Below are 22,858 nucleotides of genomic sequence, written 5' to 3' on the forward strand. Positions count from 1 at the left end.
CCGCCGATCTGCCTTGGAGCGTGCGAGGGAGCAAAGGCCAAGGAGAGGAAGAGCACCGTCGCGGGCTGGCCGTCGGGGGAGCTTCTGCGAGCTCGCGTCATCTGCGCCGTCGCCCCCTGACCGTGTCGCTGTTGTGCCTTAGTGCCGTCGAGGGAAGTTGCCACCACGGTTGGAATCGCGAACTGAGGAGGAAGTCGTCGATTCTGTCACCGGCACCATGTCTCGTCACCGTTGCTGCCACCAGAGGAAACCACTGTCACTAACGCAAGGAACAGAACTCGAAGAGGGAGGCAGCGGAGGGTGATGCTGCTGTTATCGTCGCTGTGGAGGTGAACCAACGTCGTGTCTTTGCTTCCCAGAACCACCGTTGCTGCTGCCATCATCCCCTAGCTCGGTTGTCATCGCTACTGGAAACTCTGATTGCTGTTGTTACCCGTTAGAGAGAGGAATTGTTCTGTGAAGAGAGGGCTACTGGGGTTCTGCTGCTGGTTCTAATTCTGTTACATTGATTCTGGTCTGTTCTTTTCCTTGGTTCTGTTCTTTTTATTTAGGTTTTCATCTTCAATTTCTCCGATTCTGAGATTTTTGAATACTTTGTGATTTTTGCGTCTTTCTTTTGTGTGCTATGTGTGTGCAGCGACTATTATTTGGGTCTCGAATTGCATGACGAATTGGAATTCATTGAGCGTACAGCTGCCAATAAGCAACAACTCCAAAAGCTATCTGATATGGTGAGCTTCAGCTTCTACTCTCCAATTTTCCATTTGCACTCGAGATGCTTGCATAAATGTGTGTGTGCTCCATGAGCATGAACAAAATCGAATTCTTTTAAGGTTCTGATAAATCCTCAATCATTATTGTGTATTGAATTAGTTTCTGGTGAACTCTGTGATCCATGAAGATAGATTTAAGATCTGGTTACAAGGTAATACTTTAGCTCAATTTCAATTTCAATTATGTGCAGTACTATACTTTGCAACTACTGACTGCCCTTCTCACTAATTCTTCACAGAGGTATTAGTATTATAAATTCTATTTGCATTAGTTCCTCAAATTGTTAAATCATCTTTCTCATTAAAGACACTTGCTGGATTCCTCTTCAGGTTGCAGGAAGCTATATTGAACATCCCTCGTGGAATAACACGGCTAATGGATATGCTCATGGATCGCGAGGTACAAGACTTGAAAGCTCCGCAGTCTTCTCAATAACTTTTTCAAACTTAATTGATGTATTTTCTCATATGGCTACACAATATATACTTGTTTAACCTTTCATATTTATGTTGGCTGGTTAAAATTTCAATAAATATGTTGGTGATAATTTGGTACTCTGTAAAAATATTTTACCTTTGAAAATTGGAATATTCTAATATAGGTTGCCTATTGATCCTCATTTTGAAAGAAAGCTTGAAATATAATAATCAAAGTTTACCTCCAGCTCCAGGTAATAAGGAACGAAGCCTTATTGCTTCTTACTCACTTGACAAGCTGGGGTAAACTTTTTGTTCTACTAGTATTTTTTGTATTTATTGTGTTGGATGATAGAGTGTTTGTCTTATTTAAATTTATTTAATGATTATAGGACATTCAAAAGATTGTCATCTTTGAAGGTGCATTTGAGAAGATTTTGAGTATCATAAGAGGTGAAGGAAATTCAGATGATGGAGTTGTTGTACAGGTGATATATTAATACTATCAGAAAGTTAAGTAAATTTGTTTTATGTGATTCATGATGAAGCATACTAACCCATGGTTATGGTCTCTACTTGGAACTTCCAAATTTAGATTTCCTCAAGTCTTTGTGCATACAAATATTTTTCTTTTGGGATACATAATAGGAGTTTAGTTAAATGAGTCTTGCAGAGAGCTTACTTGTTTTGTTTTCTAATTATGATGAGCTAGTTTTGTTTACAAATCAATATGATTTATTATTATTATTATTATTATTATTATTATTTGGATCCAATCAGGTTTGTTGATATCAATTTTAAAGCTGAGAGGAAGTGCTTTCTCTTTTACTCAACAGAAGGTTAGATTCATTAATACTTGAATAGTGGAATTTGTAGCTAAATCTTTTGTTGCTGTAAATTTTTTTTGTTCCTTTGCCAAGTATATTGATTTTTTTGTTGAATGGAAAATTTAGGATGGGTGTATAGTTTTTGTGATGAGGATATTGATGCTTTGATAAGCATGTGCTTATGCCTTTGGTTGGTAATAAAATAGGGTTTTGAATTTCAGCAGATTGTTGATATTGGCAAAACTCTGCCATTATTCATGGAGCTTCAAACCTTAGGTGACAGGATGTGAAGAACCATGCTCTGCAAAGTGTCTTGTTTTCAATGTTGCAGGTCTCATTTAATTTGAGTTGAACCGTTTGGTTATGATTTTCTCACATGTTTGTACTAACTGAACAATTTGAAATAGGTATTAGAGACAGTAAAACTCAAATTTTCTAGACAATTTTTTAGAATTGCATTAATTGACACCATATTGTTATTGTTGGTCGTCTTTTCAGGTGTGTGGCACTTATTAAAAGCTTCTTCATGAGAAAGAAGATGTATGAATATGATGGAGTTTGTAATTTGTAGTTTATATTTTGGAGATTTATAATTCCTTATTTTTCTTGTCCTATGTATCTATCTAGTTCATTAGGGTTCTCCAATGTATCTTGTTAGTTTGTACTTTAAAGTTTATATGTTGAAGATTTATAAAACAATCTTAGTTAAATGAAAGATATTTGAACTATCTATGTTATTATATATTATATGAATGCTGATTTGCTGAGTAAATTAGTTAATATATTAATTAAAAAAATAATTACAAAATAAATAGTGTTTTGTAACTAAAGAAAAAAAATGTTACAAAATCAAGTTACATTTTGTAACAAAATTTTATGATAGGAAAAAATATATTGTTACCAAAAATCCCTTCAAGATCAAAATTTGTTACCACTTTTGTAACGGCTTTTGGTTTTTTGTATCAGAAAAAATTGTTACAAAATATGGTATTGAATTGTAACAGTTTCATTTTTCATTACAAAAACTTTTTGTAACGGGACTTACTGCAATGGAACTTTTTTTTGTTACAAAAAACTTTTGTTTCAAAATTTCGACGTTTTGTAACAATATTTTTTGTTACAAATGCGCCTTTTTCTTGTAGTGTGTGTTTCACCTTCGAGAGCGTTAGTGACACTCACCTTTGTCACTAACGCTCCAAATGCCCAAGTTTTCTACGTTGGAACTCACGTTAACTAAGTAAACGTGGCTCTTAATGTAGTAGTGATGCCATCTTCCAATGTTAGTGACAAAAGTGAGTGTCACTAACGTTGGCTCTTTGATCTCAACTCCACGTTAACTTTCACGTTAATGGTCTTAACGTGAAAGTTAACGTAGGCAATGCTAGTTGGCCCAACGTTAGTGACAAAAGTGAGTGTCACTAACGTTGGCTTTTGTTTTCCTCTTCCACGTTAGAGTTCACGTTAACTAAGTTAACATGACTCTTAACGTGGATCATTGCCAAGTTCTCCAACGTTAGTGGTGTTCACTTTTACCACTAACGTTGGAGGAAAACGTTATTGGTGTTCACGTTTTCTCTTAACGTTGGAGTTCCCTTTTTCTTCTACATTAACTACGACGTTAACTTAGTTAACGTGGCAAGTAACGTGAGCTTTGGATGGCTTCACAAGCGTTATTGGTGATCACTTTTCTCATTAACTTTGCAAGCTTTACCATTCCACGTTAGTGTTCACGTTAACTAGGTTAACGTGAATACTAACGTGGTTCTTCCTTGCTTCCTTTGCCCTGAAATCAAGCAATTAAAGTGCATCAAAGCTCTAGCCAAAGTCATGAGATTATGCATCATCAATTTATCATGCAATTCTAGCAAAATACTCATGAAATTATGCAAAGTTCACAAAAGTTGCTTGAATCAAGGTGTAAGTGTAATTTCATCCAAAAGTTGCCTTATTCACTAAGAAAATGCATGAAACTACCCTAAAATAGTAAAGAAAAGGTCAGTGAAACTGGCCTAGATGCCTTGGCATCAATAAGGTACATGCATATATGAAAGATATACTACAAAAACAGTCACGAGTGCAAAAATATTGAAGAATTATTTTTTTAAAGTCATCACATTTAATATTTGCTGAGACACGTCATATTTTTTTAAGCATTTTTTTAGTTTAGGTCGTTCCTTTATTAGTATCCTATCTTCAAAATCCATGTCTATTAAATTTAGTGGAGTTTGTTTATATGATATTTTGTTATCTGATCGAAACTACCGTGGAGTGATTTTAAAAGACATATAAAAAATTTACTTAACTCACATAATAATAACAATTACCATAATAATATAATCTGTCATGAACAAAGAATGACACACAATCCTTACACAACACATTATAACTAAAAAATATATGCATGATTTTACAAAATTAGATGATAATTAATACACAAAAATTAAGAGTTTGATTAGTATATTTTGACAAAGAAATAATTTAATTTTTCATTTCATTCATTTATTAAGCATAGTTCCAACATAATTATTTAATAATAAACTAAAAAATAAGGCTTAATTTTGGATATTTTGTTGTAAAATTAAATGACAGGTTTGAAGAAAATAGGGAGAAAATTTTGATAGTAGTGCAGTGTGATTTGTGATAACTAGTTATTATTTGGTGAAAAATATATGAAATAGAAAAAACAGAAATACCAAAGGCAAGAGAACACAAAATCATTGTGCAAAAATTCAGTTAAAAAATCAGCCAAATCGATGGTAAACTGAAGAACCGGCCAAACCGACCGGGTTTTTTATGGTCCGGTTCGCCATAACATAAACAACGGCGTCGTTTTGTATGAAAACAAAAGGCACCACCCCCTCTCCCTTCTTTCTTTTTCGAACCTAACCCTAAACCCTATCAAAGCAGAGCAACATCCCCCTTCTCCATCTCCGAGCTACTCTCCGTCAGCCAGAGGCTGCTGTCGCCGCCAGACTAGCCTCAACCGAGCCTCTAACTTCTCCCATTGGCGTCACTCACGTGAACAGGACCAACAGACACGTTCATTTTTTTGCTGGTGCTCTTTGATTTCCCATCGCGATCCTTTTCTTATCGTCGGCTGGTCGGTGAGTTCTTCCATGACAATTCCTTTTCTTGTCATTGCGATCCTTCTCTACCCTCTCTGTCACAGTGAATTCTTCGATTTTTCTTTATTTTTATTTTGTTAACTTTTGCTCATGTAATTATCACAGGGTTTGCTTGCTTCAACAATTCTGTAATTAAATATCAATTAATAACCATTTCTAATCTGAAGGTGTGTGCCTATTGAAATTTCAAATTTAAATTCGGGATCATGGTCGAATTTGAAATTTTGTCATTCCTGTTTCTGCAATCATGCATGTCGTGGCCCTTCTTCATCAGCACTGCAAGAATTTAATTACTGTGAGAAAATTTAAATTTAAATTAGGGATAATGGTCAAATTTTTTCTTGTTAATTTTTATATATTTTGAGTTTATTTTTATATGATTGTTGTATATATTCTGCCTTCTCAATTAATTGTATGGATTCTGAATTAATTGTATGGATATTGGATTCTGGGATTCTCTGCTTATTTTCCAGGTATTTGTTGTTTGAAGGTCGATTATTGGGTTCTCTGGAATAAACTAATGGAGGTAGGTAATCACCATCCATCTTCAAACTACAGAGTATACAAATTTAGTTAATTTTGTTTTTCTGGCATGCTTACTGGTCTTTTTCTTCTTCTTTAGGCCTCGGCAACTTTTGTCTCATTCATGTCAGCTTTCCCCTATTCTCAATGTTGTTGGCGAACAGGTATACTACAAATTAAATGCAGCTTCTATGTTCACTTACTAGATATAAGTGAGAAATTAAGAAAATAGGATGTATCCAATTGAAAGTAATTCTAAAATTATTTTCTGTTTTGTTCTTTGGTTTATGCGGGAAACTAAATTTTTCCTTTGCATTTACTTTTCGTAATAAATAGGATCCTGAAGGTGCACGTGGCACATTTTAACTGAATGTTTACATGTAATTTGAGTTCATCTAACCAAATGAGAGTTATCATCTTAACTAAAGTAGGACCATTTTGTAATTAAATACTTTTTACCAAATCATTATTACATAGAACAAGACCTCTCTGTTTGTTGCAGTACATTTCCACCCTCCATTGTTTGTTCTTTAGTTAGCGTTGTTCATTCTAATCTTCGGTCGCCATCGTGAGATTCACCGACATCAATCGCCATCTACTGCCCTCTCACACACTCTCTGGTTCTTTTGTGAATTATCAGCATCCTGCCTTGTTGACAAGCCTCTCAATCGGTCCTTCTTTCTCCCTTGGATCATCCTTTAACGACTTGTTGAAGTTTCGTCGCTGTGGCTGTTGTTGTTATCGCGGCTCTCCCTGCAACCTCCTTACTTCTGAAATTAGGTTTTTGTTCTATCTTTTTCTTTGCTTTATGTCATTTAATTTTGTTCTGAACTGAGTTAATTGGACTAAGAGTAGCTTTAATTTTGATTCAGAAACACCTAGGATGTTGTTGTGTTATTTTTCTGAGTGCTTTCTCGATGTTATAGTTGCTGATGTTGTCTTGTGGTTGTTATTGTGTTTTGATTGTTGGAACAGATAAATAAAAATGCAAAATGTTTAAAACTTTGATAAACCACATTTTAAGGGCTTATCTTGTATTGAATTTAGAGGGTTTTGTCAACTTGTCTCCCATTTATTTAATAAAATAGCATGGTTTTCTAAATTCTCCTTTAATTGTGCTTAAGAGTAAAAACATGCTTTTTGGGTCTTAAAATAGCTAAATTTAATTCACCTTGATTCCATTAGATGCCTTGATATGTTTTTTAAGTGATTTCAGGTTTAGGAAGAAAAGATTGGAATTGAGGGAATGAAGAAAAAGCATGTAGAAATGGAGAACTCATGAAGAAAGGAAGGAATCGCAAAGCTGTCAACCCCGACCTCTTCGTACTTAATCGATCATAACTTGAGTTACAGAGGTCCAAATGTGGTGGTTTTAGTTGCGTTAGAAAGCTAACATCCGGGGCTTCAAAATTATAAAAAATTTGCCATATTTTCTTAACATTTAGAGATGTGTACGTGTGATGTACGCGTACGCGCCGATGCTGCACGTGACTCACTTAAAGGCAACTCGTGGCCAGCGATTTCTGAAGCCTTTTGGGCCCAATCCAACTCATTTCTGATGCTATTTAACTCAGAGATTGAAGGGGAATGAACAAGTTAGTTACCAATTAGTTTAATTTTAGTTTAGAGTTAGTTTCTAGAGAGAGAAGCTCTCTCTTCTCTCTAGAATTTGAGTTCTTAGTGTTAGATCTAGATCTTTCTCTTCTCTTGCTTCAATTTTCCTTTTCCATCTTAAATTCTTCTCTTGTAGTTGTAGCATTCTACTTCTCTTGTAGTTTCTTTGTATTGTTAATTGTAGTTTATGAATTCACTTGTAGATCTACATTTCTTCTCAATGCAATTGGTAAGTCCTTTGTTGTTTCATAATTGTTTTGTTTCTCTATTGTTAATCTCTTACTTTTGTAGTTATATCTCTCTTTAATTCTTGCAATTCATGTTGTTTACCTTTATTGCCTTTTATATGTTTGATGAAATGCTTCTTCTAGCTATGAGTTAGATTTTGTTCCTCTTGGCCTAGGTAGAGTAATTAGTGACTCTTGAATTATCAAACTCTCTTGTTGATTGATAATTAGAGATTGCTAATTGTCTTGAATGCCACTAAGTTAGTCTTCCCTTAGGAATACGCTATGACTTGTGGAATCAAGTTGATTCATCCACTTGACTTTCCTCCATGGTTAGAGGTTAACAAAGTGGGGCCAATAAACAACTCTTATCACAATGGATAAGGATAACTAGGATAGGATTTCTAGTTCTCACACCTTGCCAAGAGCTTTTTGTTAGTTTACTTCCTTTGCAATTTACAATTCTTGTCTATTATCTCAAAAACCCCAAACATACTTTATAACCAATAACAAGAACACTTTATTGCAATTCCTAGGGAGAACAACTCGAGGTTTGAGTACTTTGGTTTATATTTTTATGGATTCGTTACTTGTGAGAACTAATTTTTTGTATGAAAGGATTATTGTTTAGGAACTATACTTGCAACGAGAATTTATTGTGGAATTCTAGACCACACAAAAATCTGATCACCAAAATGGTGTCGTTGCGGGGGAATTGCTATAGTGTTATTTTATTGGTTATTGTATATATGTGAATATTGTGAATAACTTGATTTTTGGAGTGCTTGTTAGCTTTGCTAGTTTTAGGACTTTGTTTCATTATCTCTTGTTAGATTTTGTTTCTTATTTTCTCTTTTCATTATGAATTCTCACTTTGGCTATGAGTGTGGCTAGAATTATGTTGTAGAAAGTGGAGATTACAATGAAGAGATGCATCAAGGATGGGATGACCAACGGTGGGAGGAGCCATATGCATATGATCAATCCTCTTGGCAACAACCTCCACCATTACACTATGAACAAGAACCATTCTATGATGCATACCAATCAAATGGCTATGGTGAATCTCCTTGTGACTATCAAGAACCACCACCATATGCATATGAGCCATATCCTCAACATAGCCCTCAACCATACTCACAAGCCCCTTACCACCAAACGCCTCCAAATGACCCTAATCCAAATCCACCATTCCAACCACCTTTTGAGTCATATGAACTATATATGGAACCACCACAATATCAACCCTTCCAAGAACCACCTCCTCCATACCATGACCAAGATGAACAACCTCTAATGTATGAGAACTTTCAACCCTAAGATGAATTCTACCTTCCACCACAACACTCCATGGAAGAATATCCATGTCCAACTTTCAAGGAAGCAATGGATCGACTTCAAACAACCGTCCATCAAAAGTTAGATGCATGGGATTCATATCACATGTCCAAAGATGATTGCGGAAGAGCAACCAAAGAGGGAAATATGAAGGGGATTGTAGAATCTCAACTTGAGAACAATAGATTGGAGCGTGTTGGGCAACAAATGGAACAAATGGACAATGTTGAATGATAGGCAAAATTGTGATTTACACTTTTTATAACTCGAACAATTCTTAGTATTGGCTCCAAATACTTGGTGCACACTACTATGGTTCACTCACATTCTTCACAACTTCGCACATCTAACCAGCAAGTGCACTGGGTCGTCCAAGTAATAAACCTTACGTGAGTAAGGGTCGATCCCATGGAGATTGTTGGTATGAAGCAAGCTATGGTCATCTTATAAATCTCAGTCAAGCGGATTCAAATGGTTATAATGGTTTTCGAAAATAATAATAAATAAAGCATAAAATAAAGATAGAGTTACTTATGTAAATCATTCTTGAGAATTTCAGATAAGTGCATGAAGATGCTTTGTACCTGTTGAATCTCTGCTTTCTTACTGCCTTCCTTCAATCCTTCATACTCTTTTCCATGGCAAGCTGTATGTAGGGCATCACCGTTGTCAATGGCTACATCCTATCCTCTCAGTGAAAATGGTCCAAATGCTCTGTCACAGCATGGCTAATCATCTGTCGGTTCTCGATCATGTCGGAATAAAATCTATTAATTCTTTTGCGTCTGTCACCATACCTAACAATCACGAGTTTGAAGCTCATCACAGTCATTCAATCCCTAAATCCTACTCGGAATACCACAGACAAGGTTTAAACTTTCTGGATTCTCAAGAATGGCCACCAAAGGGTTCTAGCTTATACCACAAAGATTCTGATTAAGGAATCCAAGAGATACACACTCGGTCTAAGGTAGAACGGAAGTGGTTGTCAATCACGCGTTCATAAGGATGGATGATGATGAATATCACAGATCATCACATCCATCAGGTTGAAGTGCAGTGAATATCTTAGAATAAGAATAAGCATGAATTGAATAGAAAATAGTAGTAATGGCATTAAAACTAGAGGTACAACAGAGCTCCACACCTTAATCTATGGTGTGTAGAAACTCCACCGTTGAAAATACATAAGTGATGGTCCAGGCATGGCCGAATGGCTAGCCTCCACAAATGGCATATGAATTCAAAATATGGAGGAAAGGACCGAATGGTCAAAGACTCTTAGAACAATAGTAAAAAGTTCTATTTATACTAAACTAGCTACTAGGGTTTACAGAAATAAGTCTAAGTGCAGAAATCCACTTTTGGGGCCCACTTTGGTGTGTGCTTGGGTTGAGCTTGAGCTTTACACGTGCAAAGGCTTCTCTTGGGGTTAAACGCCAAGTTGTAACATGTTTTTGGTGTTTAACTCTGGTTCGTGACGTGTTTCTGGCGTTTTACTCCAGAATGTAGCATGGAACTGTCGTTGAACGCCAGTTTGCGTCGTCTAAACTCGAACAAAGTATGGACTATTATATATTGCTGGAAAGCCCTGGATGTCCACTTTCCAACGCCATTAAGAGCGCGCCATTTAAAGTTTTGTAGCTCCAGAAAATTTATCTCGAGTGCAGGGAGGTCAGAATCCAACAGCATCAGCAGTCTTTTGTCAACCTCCTATCAGACTTTTGCTCAGGTCCCTCAATTTTAGCCAGAAAATACCTGAAATCATAGAAAAACACACAAACTCATAGTAAATTCCAAAAAATGTGAATTTTGCATAAAAACTAATAAAAATATCCCTAAAAGTAGCTAGATCCTACTAAAAACTACCTAAAAACAATGCCAAAAAGCGTATAAATTATCCGCTCATCACAACACCAAACTTAAATTGTTGCTTGTCCCCAAGCAACTCAAAATCAAATAGGATAAAAAAAGAAGAGAATATACTATAAATCCCAAAACATCAATGAATATTAGTTCTAATTAGATGAGCGGGACTTGTAGCTTTTTGCTTCTAAATAGTTTTGGCATCTCACTTTATCCTTTGAAGTTCAGAATGATTGGCATATATAGGAACTCAGAGTTCAGATAGTGTTATTGATTCTCCTAGTTAAGTATGTTGATTCTTGAACACAGCTACTTTTATGAGTCTTGGTCGTGGCCCTAAGCACTTTATTTTCCAGTATTACCACCGGATACATAAATGCCACAGACACATGACTGGGTGAACCTTTTCAGATTGTGACTCAGCTTTGCTAAAGTCCCCAGTTAGATGTGTCCAGAGCTCTTAAGCACACTCTTGAGATCCATGAGTAGGCTCTCTTGTTTGCTCCATCATCTTCTTAGTGATGGGCTTGTCTTGTCCTCTTCAATGAGGATGTCTCCTTCTATGATAACTCCAGCTGAGTAGCATAGATGGAAAATGAGATAAGGAAAAGCTAGCCTTGCCAAGGTACAGGGCTTTTTGGCTACTTTGTAGAATTCAAGGGAGATGACTTCATGAACTTCTACTTCCTCTCCAATCATGATGCTATGGATCATGATGGCCTGATCCACAGTAACTTCGGATCAGTTGCTAGTGGGGATAATGGAGCGTTGGATGAACTCCAACCATCCTCTAGCCACAGGCTTAAGGTCCAGTCTTCTCAATTAAACCGACTTGTCTTTAGAGTCTCTTTTCCATTGAGCTCCTTTAACACATATGTCCATAAGGACTTGGTCCAACCTTTGATCAAAGTTGACCCTTCTAGTGTAGAGGCGTGCATCTTCTTGCATCATAGGCAAGTTGAATGCCAACCTTACATTTTTTGGACTGAAATCTAAGTATTTCCCCCGAACCATTGTAAGATAATTCTTTGGATTCGGGTTCATACTTTGATCATGGTTCCTAGTGATCCATGCATTAGCATAGAACTCTTGAACCACTAAGATTCTGACTTGTTGAATGGGGTTGGTCAGAACTTCCCAACCTCTTCTTTGGATCTCATGTCGGATCTCTGGATACTCATTTTTCTTGAGCATGAAAGGGACCTCAGGGATCATCTTCTTCTTGGCCACAATTTCATAGAAGTGGTCTCGATGGACCTTTGAGATGAATCTCTCCATCTCCCATGACTCGGAGGTGGAAGCTTTTGTCTTCCCTTTCCTCTTTCTAGAGGTTTCTCCGGCCTTATATGCCATAAATGGTTACGGGAAAACAAAAAAAGCTATGCTTTTTGGTGCACGAAATTGTGTATGTCAATATTAATGGACTATTTCTCACAGCTTCGCACAACTAACCAGCAAGTGCACTGGGTCGTCCAAGTAATACCTTACGTGAATAAAGGTCGAATCCCACGGAGATTGTTGGCTTGAAGCAAGCTATGGTTATCTTATTATTCTTAGTCAGGATATAATATCAATAATAATTTTTAGTTTCAATTGTAAAAAGTGAAAGGGCATAAAATAAATAATTGTTACTCAATAATGGAGAATATGTTGGAGTTTTGGAGATGCTTTGTCTTCTGAATTTCTGTAACATAATGCTTCCTCACTTTTATAAAAGCAAGGCTCCTTCCATGGCAAGCTGTATGTAGGGTGTCACCGTTGTCAATGGCTACTTCCCATCCTCTAAGTGAAAATGGTTCAAATGCTCTGTCACAGCACGGCTAATCATCTGTTGGTTCTCGATCATGTTGGAATAAGATCCATTGATCCTTTTGCGTCTGTCACTACGCCCAACACTCGTGAGTTTGAAGTTCGTCACAGTTAGCCAATCCCAAAATCCAACTCGGAATACCACAGACAAGGTTTAGACTTACCGGATCCTCATGAATGCCGCCAACAATTCTAGCTTATACCACGAAGATTCTGATTAAGGAATCTAAGAGATACTCATTCAATCTAATGTAGAACGGAGGTGGTTGTCAGGCACATGTTCATGGATTGAGGAAGGTGATGAGTGTCACGGATCATCACCTTCTTCATAGTGAAGCGCAAATGAACATCTTAGATAGGAACAAGCATGTTTGAGTGTAAAACAGAAATAATTGCATTAATTTATCGAGACGCTGCAGAGCTCCTCACCCCAACAATGGAGTTTAGAGACTCATGCCGTGAAATGGTAAAAAATTCAGATCTAAAAATGTCATGAGATGCAAAATAAATCTCTAAAAGTTGCTTAAATACTAAACTAGCAACCTAGGTTTACAGAAAATGAGTAAACTAAGACGGATAGTGCAGAAATCCACTTCTGGGGCCCACTTGGTGTGTGTTGGGGCTGAGACTTAAGCTTCTCACGTGCTTGTGCTATTTCTGGAGTTGAACGCCAGGTTGTAACTTGTTTCTGGCGTTGAACTCCAACTTGCAACCTGTTTTTGGCACTGAACGCCAGACTGCAACATGAAACTAGCGTTGAACGCCAGTTTGCGTCGTCTATCTTCATGAAAAGTATGAACTATTATATATTTATGGAAAGCCCTGGATATCTACTTTCCAACCCAATTGAGAGCACGCCAATTGGATTTCTGTAGCTCCAAAAAATCCATTCCGAGTGCAGGGAGGTCAGAATCCAACAGCATTCGCAGCCGTTTTTCAGCCTGAATCAGATTTTTGCTCAGCTCCCTCAATTTCATCCAGGAAATACCTGAAATCACAGAAAAACACACAAACTCATAGTAAAGTCCAGAAATTTGAATTTTGCCTAAAAACTAAAAAAAATATACTAAAAAGTAGCTAGAACCTACTAAAAACTACCTAAAAACAATGCCAAAAAGCGTATAAATTATCCGCTCATCACAACACCAAACTTAAATTGTTGCTTGCCCCCAAGCAACTGAGAATCAAATAGGATAAAAAGAATAGAATATACTATAAATTCCAAAATATCATTGAATATTAGTTCTAATTATATGAGCGGGACTTGTAGCTTTTTGATTCTGAACAGTTTTGGCATCTCACTTTATCCCTTGAAGTTTAGAATGATTGGCATCCACAGGAAATCAGAGTTCAGAAAGTGTTATTGATTCTCCTAGTTAAGTATGTTAATTCTTGAACACAGCTACTTTTATGAGTCTTGGCCGTGGCCCTAAGCACTTTGTTTTCCAGTATTACCACCGGATACATAAATGCCACAGACACATGACTGGGTGAACCTTTTCAGATTGTGACTCAGCTTTGCTAAAGTCCCCAGTTAGAGGTGTCCAGAGCTCTTAAGAAAACTCTTTTTGCTTTGGATCACGACTTTAATCACTCAGTCTCAAGCTTTTCACTTGGACTTGCATGCCTCAAGCACATGGTTAGGGACAGCTTGATTTAGCCGCTTAGGCTTGGATTTTATTTCCTTGGGCCCTCCTATCCATTGATGCTCAAAGTCTTGGATCCTTTTTACCCTTGCCTTTTGGTTTTAAGGGCTAATGGCTTTTTCTGCTTGCTTTTTCTTTTTCTTTCTCTATTTTCTATTTTTTTGCCAATTTTTTTTCGCAAGCTTTGTTCTTCACTACTTTTTCTTGCTTCTAGAATCAATTTTTTTTTATTTTTTTCAGATCATCAATAACATTTCTCTTTTTCATCATTCTTTCAAGAGCCAACAATTTTAACATTCATAAACAACAAGGTCAAAATTATGCACTGTTCAAGCGTTCATTCAGAAAACACAAAGTATTGTCACCACATCAATATAATTAAACTAATTTCAAGGATGAATTTGAAACTCATGTACTTCTTGTTCTTTTATATTAAAACATTTTTCATTTAAGAAAGGTGAAGGATTCATGGAATTATTCATATAGTCTTAAGACATAGTTACTAAACACTAATGATCATGTAATAAAGACACAAACATAGACAAACATGAAGCTCAAAAACCGAAAAACAGAAAAATAAGAGCAAGGAGATTAAGGAATGAGTCCACCTTAGTGAGGGTGGCGTCTTCCTCTTGAAGAACCAATGGTGCTCTTTGAGCTCCTCTATATCTCTTCCTTGCCTCTGTTGCTTGATCCCTAGTGATTTTGGTGCTCCTATCCTTAGTTACTTCCAATAGTTGTGTGGAGGAAAATATATCCCTTGAGGTATCTCAGGGATTTCTTGATGAGGTAATTCCTCATGCTCTTGTTGAGGTCCATGAGTAGGCTCTCTTGATGTGCAGTCAAATGTTCTTTTACTAAGCTATGGACCCTTGAGATGAATCTCTCCATCTCCCATGACTCGGAGGTGGAAGCTTCTATCTTCCCTTTCCTCTTTCTAGAGGTTTCTCCAGCCTTAGGTGCCATAAATGGTTATGGACAAACAAAAAAGCTATGCTTTTGCCACACCAAACTTAGAATATTGCTCGCCCTCGAGCAAAAGAAGAAGAATAAATGAAGAAGAAGATATGGAGGAGAGGGATGTGTATTCGGCTATTTAGGGTGGGTTTGGGTGGACAAGAGATCTCGAATTTGAAGGTAGGTAGGGATTCTGTGGGGTCCACAGATCCTGAGATGATCCTGTAGGGTCCACAGATCCTGAGGTGTCAAGGATTTACATCCCTGCACCAATGAGGCGTGTAAAATGCCCTCTGCATGCAATCCTGGCGTTTAACGCCAGATTGATTCTTGTTTCTGGTGTTAAACGCTAGCTCTATGCTTGTTTTGGGTGTTCAACGCCAGTCTGTAGCATGTTTCTGGCGTTGAACGCCAGCTTTCCTCAGTGTGCACTCCTGGCATTTAAACGCCAGATTACTACATGTTTCTGGCGTTCAATGCCAGATCCATGCTCTGTTCTGGCATTAAACGCCAGACAGATGCTCCTTACTGGCATTTAAATGCCAGTAAGCTCTTCCTCCAGGGTGTGCTGTTTTGATTCTGTTTTTAATTTTTGTATTTGTTTTGTGACTCCACATGATCATGAACCTTATAAAATATAAAAGAACAATAAAAAATAAAAAATAGAATTATATGAATAAGAATTGGGTTGCCTCCCAATAAGTGCTTCTTTATTGTCTTTAACTTGACTATTACCGAGCTTTAATTAAGTCTCAGTTTTGAGCATTCTTGCTCAAAATTTCCTTCAAGATAATGCTTGACTCTTTGCCCATTAACAATGATCTTTTTGTCAGAGTCACTATCATGAAGTTCTGCAAACCATGGTGCTTCCTGAATGGCAAAAAGTTGCTCATCAGGAAATATTTCAGAGATCTCAGTAAGAGGGAGGGACGTCCCTTCTACTGGTTCTATTCGGGACAGGTGATCTGCTACTTGGTTCTCTGTCCCTTTTTATCTCTTATTTCTATATCAAACTCTTGCAGAAGCAATACCCATCTTATGAGCCTGGGTTTTGAATCCTGCTTTGTGAGTAGATATTTAAAAGCAATATGGTCTGTGTACACAATCACTTTTGATCCTACTAAATAGGATCTGAACTTGTCAATGGCATAAACCACTGCAAGCAACTCCTTTTCTGTGGTTGTGTAGTTCTTCTGCGCATCATTTAGAACACGGCTGGCATAATAAATGACGTGCAGAAGCTTGTCATGCCTCTGTCCCAACACTGCACCAATATCACGATCACTGACAGAACACATTAATTCAAATGGTAATGTCCAGTCTGGTGCAGAGATGACTGGTGCTGTGACCAGCTTAGCTTTCAGAGTCTCAAACGCCTGCAGAAACTCCTTATCAATGATAAATGGCGTGTCAGCAGCTAGCAGATTACTCAGAGGTTTTGCAATTTTTGAAAAATCTTTTATAAACCTCCTATAAAATCATGCATACCCCAGAAAGCTTCTGATTGCCTTAACATTGGCAGGTGGTGGTAATTTTTCAATTACCTCTACCTTGGCTTGATCCACCTTTATTCCCTTGTTCAAAATTTTGTGCCCAAGGACAATTCCTTCAGTTACCATAAAGTGACATTTCTCCCAGTTTAAAACCAGGTTAGTCTCTTTGCACCTCTTTAGAACAAGTGCTAGATGGTCAAGACAGGAGCTGAATGAGTCTCCAAATACTAAAAAGTCATCCATGAAGACTTCCAGAAAATTTTCCACCATATCAGAGAAAATAGAGAGCATGCACCTTTGAAAGGTTGCAGGTGCATTGCACAGGCCAAATGGCATCCTTCTGTATGCAAATACTCCAAATGGACATGTGAATGCTGTTTTCTCTTGATCCTGAGGATCTACTGCAATCTGGTTGTAACCTGAATAGCCATCCCAAAAGCAGTAGTAATCATGATCTGCTAGTCTTTCTAGCATCTGGTCTATGAATGGTAAAGGAAAATGATCCTTTCTGGTGGCTATATTGAGTCTTCTGTAGTCAGTACACATACGCCAACCTGTAACTGTTCTTGTAGGAACCAGTTCATTCTTTTTATTATGAACCACTGTCATGCCTCCCTTTTTGGGGACAACTTGGACAGGGCTTACCCAGGTGCTATCAGAAATAGGATAAATAATCCCAGCCTCTAATAATTTAGTGACCTCCTTCTGCTCCACCTCCTTCATGGCTGGATTCAGCCGCCTCTGTGGTTGAACCACTGGCTTAGCATCAACCTCCAATAGGATCTTGTGTATGCATCTGGCTAGGCTAATGCCCTTAAGATCACTGATGGACCACCCAAGAGCTGTCTTGTGTGTCCTTAGCACTTGAATTAGTGCTTCCTCTTCCTGTGGCTCTAAGGTAGAGCTTATGATTATAGGAAAGGTATCACCTTCTCCCAGAAATGCATATTTCAGGGATGGTGGTAATAGTTTGAGCTCGGGTTTGGGAGGTTTTTCCTCTTCCTGAGGGATTTTCAGAGGTTCTATTATTCTCTCTGGTTCCTCCAGATCAGGCTGAGCATCTTTAAAAATATCCTCTAGCTCTGATTCGAGGCTCTCAGTCATATTGACCTCTTTTACCAGAGAGTCAATAATATCAATGCTCATGCAGTCGTCTGAGGTGTCTGGATGCTGCATAGCTTTGACAACATTTAACTTAAACTCATCCTCATTGACTCTCAGGGTTAATTCACCTTTTTGGACGTCAATGAGGGTTCGTCCAGTTGCTAGGAAAGGTCTTCCTAGAATGAGAGTTGCACTTTTGTGCTCCTCCATTTCCAGCACCACAAAGTCAGTGGGAAAGGCAAATGGCCCAACCTTGACAATCATGTCTTCAATCACGCTTGATGGGTATTTAATGGAGCCATCATCAAGTTGGAGACATATCCAGGTTGGTTTGACTTCTTCAGTCAAACCAAGCTTTCTGATAGTAGATGCAGGTATTAGGTTTATACTTACCCCAAGGTCACATAGAGCTTGCTTGGTATAAGTACCCTTTAATGTGCATGGTATCATAAAGCTTCTAGGATCTTTAAGCTTTTCTGGGAAGCTTTTCAGAATGACTGCACTGCATTCTTCAGTGAGGAAAACTTTTTCAGTTTTTTCTCCAGTCCTTCTTATGACTTAAGATTTCTTTCATGAACTTAACATAAGAGGGTATTTGCTCAAGTGCCTCTGCAAACGGAATCTTTATTTCAAGAGTCCTGAGATAGTCTGCAAAGTGGGCAAATTGCTTATCCTGTTTCGCTTGGCGTAGTTTCTGAGGATAAGGCATTTTGGCTTTGTACTCCTCAACCTTTGTTGCTTCAGGTTTATTACCTACAGATGTGGGTTGAGAAGCCTTTTTAGAGGGGTTGCTATCAGCACTTGTATGTGTCTGATCTCCCACTAGAGTGGCGTTAGATGCTAACTCCTTACCTGTTTCTTGCGTCTGAACGCCAGAACTGTGCTTCCTTTGGGCGTTCAATGCCAATTCCTTGCTTGTTTTTGGCGTTGAATGCCAGGACCGAGCATGGGTTGGGCGTTCAATGCCAGCTCTCCACCCCTTTTCTGGCGTTTGAGCGTTAGAATTATTCCTCTCTGGGCTCTGACTGTCCTCAGAGGGATTTTGGGTAGCAATTTGTTTATTTCTTGACTTCCTGCTGCCTTGAAGTGAGGTATTTAATATTTTCCCACTTCTTAATTGAACTGCTTGGCACTCTTCTGTTATTTGTTTTGACAATTGCTTTTTGCTTCAATTGCACTTCCATATTCATATTAGCCATTCTTGTTTCTTGTAATATCTCCTTGAATTCTGCTAGCTGTTTTGTTAGAAAATCTAATTGCTGATTGAATTCAGTAACTTGTTCTGCAAGACTTAGTCCAGCAGTTACTGTTTTAGCCTCTTCTTTCATGGAAGGTTCACTGCTTAGATACAGATGCTGATTTCTGGCAACTGTATCAATGAGCTCTTGAGCTTCTTCAATTGTCTTTCTCATGTGTATAGATCCACCAAAGGAGTGGTCTAGAGAAATTTGAGCTTTCTCTATAAGCCCATAATAAAAGATGTCTAACTGCACCCACTCTAAAAACATTTCAGAGGGGCATTTTCTTAGCATCTCTCTGTATCTCTCCCAAGCATCATAAACGGATTCATTATCTCCTTGTTTGAAGCCTTGGATGCTCAGCCTTAGCTGTGTCATCCGTTTTGGAGGAAAATAGTGATTCAGAAATTTTTCTAACAACTGTTTCCATGTCTTTATGCTGTCCTTAGGTTGGTTATTTAACCACCTCTTAGCTTGGTCTTTTACAGCAAATGGAAACAGTAACAATCTGTAGATATCCTGATCTACTTCCTTATCATATATTATGTAAGCAATTTGTAAAAACTGTGCCAGAAACTCTGTAGGTTCTTCCTGTGGAAGACCGGAATACTGGCAAATTCGCTACACCATGATAATGAGCTGAGGGTTCAACTCAAAACTACTAACTGCAATGGAGGGTATACATATACTACTCCCATATGAAGCAGTAGTGGGGTTAGCATATGACCCCAAAGTCCTTCTGGACTGTTCATTTCCACTTAAGTCCATAATGGAGAAAGGGAGATTATGTGAATTTATTTTATTTACGTTTTGAAATAATAAAATAAAATAAAATAAAATAAAGACGACAATAAAATTAAAAATAAATAAAAATAAAAATAAAATAAAATAAGGAATTTAAAAATATTTTATGAAGATTTTCGAAAAATTGAAATATTTTAAAGAGAAAGTCGTTAGGATATTTTCGAAAAAGATATAAATTTTTTTTTAAAACCTTAAAAGGATAAGATTTGAAAAAATTTAAAATTGAAATCTGAATTTTTAAAAAAAAAAATTCGAAAATATGGCTTAAAAATAGTTAGAAAAGATATTTTTTTGAATTTTGAATTTTATGATGAAAGAGAAAAACACACAAAAGACACAAAACTTAAAATTTTTAGATCTAATGCTCCTTGTTTTCAAAAATTTTGGAGGGAAAACACCAAGGAATACCAAACTTAAAAATTTTAAGATCAAAATACAAGGAAGAATCAAGAACACCTTGAAGAATCACAAGAACAACAAGAACAAAAGAAAGAACACCAAACTTAAAATTTTTAGAAAACCAAAATAAATTTTCGAAAATTAAAGAAAATTAACAAGAAAACACCAAACTTAAAGTTTGGCACAAGATTCAATCAAAGAAAAATTATTTTTGTAAAAGATTTTAAAAAGAAGATACCCAATTACCAAGAACATAAACCAACGCTCTAGCCAATTGAGCTATAAATGTAACGTGTTTTAAAGAGGTATTTTTAATGAATAAAAATAAAATTTTTTTGAAAACCAATATTTTGAAATTGCACAAGAAAAACACGAAAAATACACAAAATAGGAAAAACCAAAGATCAAACAAGAAAATTTGACAAGAACAATTTGAAGATCAAGGAAAAATAAAGAACATGCAATTGACACCAAACTTAGAACATGACACTAATCTCATAAAAAAAAGGAAAATTCAATTAAAGAAAAATAATATTTTTGAAAAATTTTTAAAAGGAATAATAGAAGATGCAATCCTAGTGACTCTAAACCAAAAAGAAAAATTTTTCCTAATCTAAGTAACAAGAATCACCGTCAGTTGTTCAAACTCAAACAATCCCCGGCAATGGCGCCAAAAACTTGGTGCACGAAATTGTGTATGCCAATATTAATGGACTATTTCTCACAGCATCGCACAACTAACCAGCAAGTGCACTGGGTCGTCCAAGTAATACCTTACGTGAGTAAGGGTCGAATCCCACGGAGATTGTTGGCTTGAAGCAAGCTATGGTTATCTTATTATTCTTAGTCAGGATATAATATCAATAATAATTTTTAGTTTTAATTGTAAAAAGTGAAAGGGCATAAAATAAATAATTGTTACTCAATAATGGAGAATATGTTGGAGTTTCGGCGATGCTTTGTCTTCTAAATTTCTGTAACATAATGCTTCTTCACTTTCATAAATGCAAGGCTCCTTCCATGGAAAGCTGTATGTAGGGTGTCACCATTGTCAATGGCTACTTCCCATCCTCTCAGTGAAAATGGTCCAAATGCTCTGTCACAGCACCGCTAATCATCTGTTGGTTCTCGATCATGTCGGAATAAGATCCATTGATCCTTTTTTGTCTGTCACTCGCCCAACACTCACGAGTTTGAAGTTTGTCACAGTCATCCAATCCTAGAATCCTACTCGGAATACCACAGACAAGGTTTAGACTTTCCGGATCCTCATGAATGCAGCCAACAATTCTAGCTTATACCACAAATATTCTGATTAAGGAATCTAAGAGATACTCATTCAATCTAATGTAGAATGGAGGTGGTTGTCAGGCACACGTTCATGGATTGAGGAAGGTGATGAGTGTCACGGATCATCACCTTCTTCATAGTGAAGCGCGAATGAACATCTTAGATAGGAACAAGCATGTTTGAATGGAAAACAGAAATAATTGCATTAATTCATCGAGACGCTGCAGAGCTCCTCACCCCCAACAATGGAGTTTAGAGACTCATTCCATCAAGAGTATAAAATTCAGATCTAAAAATGTCATGAGATACAAAATAAATCTCTAAAAGTTGTTTAAATACTAAACTAGTAACCTAGGTTTACAGAAAATGAGTAAACTAAGATGAATAGTGCAAAAATCCACTTCTGGGGCCCACTTGGTGTGTGCTGGGGCTGAGACTTAAGCTTCTCACGTGCCTGGGATGTTTCTGGAGTTGAACGCTAGGTTGTAACCTGTTTCTGGCGTTGAACTCCAACTTGCAACCTGTTTTTGGCGCTGAACGTCAGACTGCAACATGGAACTGGCGTTGAACGCGAGTTTACGTCATCTATCTTTGCGCAAAGTTTGGAGTATTATATATTGCTGGAAATCCCTGGATGTCTACTTTCCAACCTAATTGAGATCGCGCCAATTGGATTCCTGTAGCTCCAAAAAATTAATTCCTAGTGCAGGGAGGTCAGAATCCAACAGCATTCGCAGTCCTTTTTCAGCCTGAATCAGATTTTTGCTCAGCTCCCTCAATTTCAGCTAGAAAATACCTAAAATCACAGAAAAACACACAAATTCATAGTAAAGTCCAGAAATATGATTTTTGCCTAAAAACTAATAAAAATATACTAAAAAGTAGCTAGAACCTACTAAAAACTACCTAAAAATAATGCCAAAAAGCGTATAAATTATCCGCTCATCACTTTTACCACACCAAACTTAGAACATTGTTAGCTCTCGAGCAAAAGAAGAAAGAATAGAAGAAGAAGAAGAAGAAAGTATGGAGGAGAGAGGGAGAGATGTGTATTCGACCAAGGGGGAGAAGAGAGAGTTATGTTGTGTGAGAATGAAGAAGGATAGAGGGGTTTATATAGCGGAGGGAGAGGGGTTGGGTTTGGCCATTTAGGGTGGGTTTGCGTGGGAAGGAGAATTTGAATTTGAAGGTATGTGGGGTTTATAGGGAAGAGAGGATGGATGTGAGTGGTGAAGAGGTGATAGGGAAGAGAGATTGAGGTGATTAGTGAAGGGTGTTTGGGAAGTGTGACATGGGGAAGAGTAAAATAGGATTAGGAGGTAAGGTGAGAATATAGTAGGTGGGGATCCTGTGGGATCCAAAGATCCTGAGGTGATCCTGTGGGGTCCACAGATCCTGAGGTGTCAAAG

General features: G+C 37.3%; 2 long non-coding RNA genes across 4 annotated transcripts; both read left to right on the plus strand.

The window, feature by feature from the left end:
- The first annotated feature begins 656 nt into the window (after positions 1-656).
- On the plus strand, positions 657-1,485 carry LOC127747442 (uncharacterized). Of its 2 annotated transcripts, none has more exons than XR_008009261.1 (3): positions 657-731; positions 1,104-1,173; positions 1,445-1,485. It is a non-coding gene; the product is annotated as an uncharacterized LOC127747442 (long non-coding RNA). The 2 variants fall into 2 exon arrangements; XR_008009260.1 differs by lacking the exon at positions 1,445-1,485 and adding an exon at positions 1,376-1,438.
- A 250-nt stretch (positions 1,486-1,735) lies between these two features.
- Positions 1,736-2,660, plus strand: LOC107489403 (uncharacterized). 2 transcript variants are annotated; one of them, XR_002375740.2, is made up of 3 exons: positions 1,736-2,029; positions 2,239-2,348; positions 2,516-2,660. It is a non-coding gene; the product is annotated as an uncharacterized LOC107489403 (long non-coding RNA). The 2 variants fall into 2 exon arrangements; XR_002375747.2 differs by having other exon boundaries at positions 2,242-2,348.
- The last annotated feature ends 20,198 nt before the right edge of the window (positions 2,661-22,858 follow it).

Source organism: Arachis duranensis, chromosome 5 (genome assembly GCF_000817695.3).
Source record: "Arachis duranensis cultivar V14167 chromosome 5, aradu.V14167.gnm2.J7QH, whole genome shotgun sequence".
NCBI classification, from domain to species: domain Eukaryota; kingdom Viridiplantae; phylum Streptophyta; class Magnoliopsida; order Fabales; family Fabaceae; genus Arachis; species Arachis duranensis.